At 61.2% G+C, this 3,354-nt stretch overlaps 1 protein-coding gene across 1 annotated transcript in view; it reads left to right on the top strand.

The window, feature by feature from the left end:
- The window catches only part of GFI1B (growth factor independent 1B transcription repressor), a 25,936-nt gene that overhangs the window by 5,396 nt on the left and 17,186 nt on the right, over positions 1 to 3,354 (top strand). The window lies entirely within an intron of this gene.

Raw genomic sequence — 3,354 nt, 5'->3', positions numbered from 1 at the left:
CGAGGCCGCCCCCTGGCGTCGGCCCCGCTTTGCCCACAGCGCAGACCCGATCGCGACCTCTCTGGCAAAAGCAACCCTGATGGGGAGCGCTTTCAAATGAGGACCCCCAAATGCAGGTGCGGCGCCTCTGCTTCCAGCTGTGTAGACCCGGTGGAGTCTGGACTGCCGGCCAGCCTCAGCTTCTTCCTCCGCGGGAGGGGCATGCGTGAAGTGAGGGCCCCTGGAGAGAGCGTGGGGCACCCGGGGCGACCTGGGACTGGGGCGCAGCAGTTGAGAGGGGCGGGTGGAAGGAGTGGGCTCCGGCTGGGTTTTGAAGGAAAGGTCAGTTTTATGAACTCCAAATGGGGGAGCGGCTAGGAAGAAAGGGTGTTCCAGACAAGCGCTGGGAGGCAGGAAATGCGCCTTGAGTTCTGGGAATAGCAAATTTTGTCATGGAAATCCACTGGGTCGAAGTGCAAGGCAGCTTGTGACTTAAGGGGCTCTCGGGGAGAGGCAGGCCAGCAGGGTTCTCATAGCCCTGCTGCCTCCCCATGGAGACTTTGTAAGAATTAGAAAAATACACCTCCTGGGGGCCCAAAGGCCAAGTGAGCAGAGCCCATCTGTGTCTCCCAAGGCCCAGCTACCCTGGGGAGGTGGCCCAGGAGTGGGAAGTGGCACTCTTGATAGGGCGCACAGGGTCTGCCGGGGCCTGGGCCTTAACTTTCCTTGTGGGCAACACAGAAGTAACAACAGGGCCTCCCTAGTGGGGCTTGGGAGTGATGCAAGGATATAGCCAGAGTGGGGCCCTCCCAGGTGGTGCCAGGATTGAAGCACAGCACTATGAGGCTGGTCAGGGAGTGACCCACAGGGCACAGCAGACCCACTGCTCCCCCCAGCAGTGGGTTTCAGTGGATCTGCCTGTTCTGCTCCCCACCCTGTTTCTGGTGTATCTCTCACCACCCCCACACCTCTGGCGGGTACCCCAGTTCTTGTGCACATAAATAAATCTTTAAAAATAAAAAAAAAGATATGACCCAGCAATCCCACTCCCAGGTATCTACCCGAAGGATACAAAAACACTGATTCAAAAAGATACCTGCACCCCATGTTTATTGCTGCTTTATTTACTATTGGAAACAACCCAAATGCCCAAAAGTGGATGACTGGATTAAAAAGATGTGGTCCATATACACAATGGAATATTACTCAGCAACCAAAAATAAATAAACACATACATCTTGCAGCAACGTGGATGGAGCTGGAAAGGATCATGCTTAGTGAAATAAGCCAGAAAGAAAAGGAAAAATACCGGATGGTTTCACTCTTAGGCTACAAAGAACCAGGCGAGACAATAATAATAATGAACAGCCATATACCAGAGACATTTGATAGGGGTGGAGTGGGGGATGGGGTCAAAAATGGGGGGAAGGAGGGAAATGCACTGGACTATGGTGATGGCACACGGGTGATCTGGTGATGGGAAACCCACGGGGATGACAACTGAGATGGGAAAAGGCACAAAATGATGGAAAAATAAACTATTACATTATTCACTTAATGAATAAGTAAAAGATACACGAGAGTGGAAGCTGCTGTAGTAACTACCCAGCCCGGTCTGCGTTCACCACAGGCAGGGCCAGGTAGGGATGTCACGCCACAGTCCATCCACCAAGTATTAATGCAGCGAGGCCACATGGGCACCTTCGCCTGGAGGCCCAGAGAGGGATTGGGGGCCACGGGGAGAGGAGAGCTCCCCCTTCCCAGGCAAGGGCTCTGACCTTTGCTTCCACCCCAGGGCAGGGACTTGGGTGTGTTCCGAGGTTTCTCCCCAGCGATGGAGAGTCCAGGTTAGGGTTGGAGTCGGAGGACAGCGCTGCCCAGCCCTGCAGGAGGCCCCTCCCAGCCCCTTGCCCAGGCAGCCCCTGCCTGCCCACTTGCCTCTGGGAGCATCGGCTGGCGGCCCCGGGGCCACAACCCCGTGCCACTGCTCACACAGTGCGTGAGAAGGGTGGTGATGGTTGTCTGGCGGGGCCCCTGGGCGGCAACAGGAGAGGGGACGCCCGCGCCTTCTCCCGCTCTGGGCCACCTCTGCTTCTTTGGGACTGGCATCGCGGGCTGCTGGACAGATGTGAACCCGACTGTCCACGCTCCCCCTGCCACCTGGGGCAGGCAGCCGGCCCTCTCCCACACTCGCTGCCCACCTGCCTGGGCAAGATGGCAAGGGACAGAGCTGAGCCCGTGCAGGCGGGGTGCTGGTGCGGCCCCGCTGGGCTCCCCTGGCGCGTCTGCTCAGGACCCCCGGCCCTCCACCCTGCCTTCCTGGGGGCAGCCGCGGGCACCTGCACCAGCCCCAGCCAGCCCCGGAGCCGTCCGACCTGCACCGGGCCAACAGTGCTTGCCCAGCCGTCCTGAACGCGAGGTCTTGTCTACTGTGGGCCGGCTTAACCCTCCTCTCCCGCTCTGCCCCCAGGTCTGACACGCCGCGGGGAGAGGCGAGCGCAGCAGAGGCAGAGGCAGAAAGGCCTTTCTGAGGACGGCTCCTGAAGGTGCTGCTGGCCTCGCCCATCCTTACTCTTAGCCGAAGCCTTTGGGGTTTCTGTCCCTCGCAAGCAAAAGGCTCCTGGGGCAGTGGGATTTGAGGCTGTTGAAAGGACACTTGTCAAAAACACCCCCCGGAGCTGAGGCCGGGCTGGTGCTGGCGTGGCCTTCCTGGGCAGCCCTCGACTTCTGGGCAGCAGCCTCCTGGCCACGCAGCGCCCCTCACTTCTGCAAATGGGCCCCAGCTCCTGAGCACAGCCCACGCGTACGTCCGTCCCCTCACCCCCTTGGGCTGCAGCGCTGCCCGATGGGCTCAGACGCACGCCTGTGCCCCTGCAGCGACACGCCAGGTGCGTGTCCACCCCGGCCCAGGGTGCCGACGCCTCAGGCTCCCTGCATGCAGCCAGTCGGGGCTCCCGGTGGTTCACAGTAATGCGGCCCCCCCCCGCACCCACTTTCCCAGGCACAGCCCCACTCACGCCACCAGGGGCTGCACGCAGTGACCCCTGCTGCTCCCTGGTGGCCCCAGCTGCGTTCGCGGGGAGGCCTACGTCGGAGCAAGACTGGAGGCTGCGGGCGGGCCGAAAGCCCGTTTGGTTCTAGCTAGAGAACACCCGTTGCGCTGATGCGGGAGTCACTGGCCACCCACGGCGCGCGTCACGTCTCACTGGACGACGGGGCGCAGGCGAGCGTAGGGGGCCCCACGTGTACCCACCGTGTCCAGAAACGCTGCGTGGGCTTGTGGAGCGAACGCAGTGGCTCTTCGGGACGGCTGCCCGGTCGGCACGCCCGCTGGCGGCCCGCACAGGTGCCCGCTCCCTGCCAGGGCTCGGCGCC

The sequence above is a fragment of the Condylura cristata genome, unplaced genomic scaffold (genome assembly GCF_000260355.1).
Source record: "Condylura cristata isolate star-nosed mole 26May11 unplaced genomic scaffold, ConCri1.0 scaffold00006, whole genome shotgun sequence".
Classification (NCBI taxonomy): domain Eukaryota; kingdom Metazoa; phylum Chordata; class Mammalia; order Eulipotyphla; family Talpidae; genus Condylura; species Condylura cristata.
The sequence above is the reverse complement of the archived record's forward strand: the minus strand, read 5'-3'. Positions and strand labels throughout refer to the sequence as shown.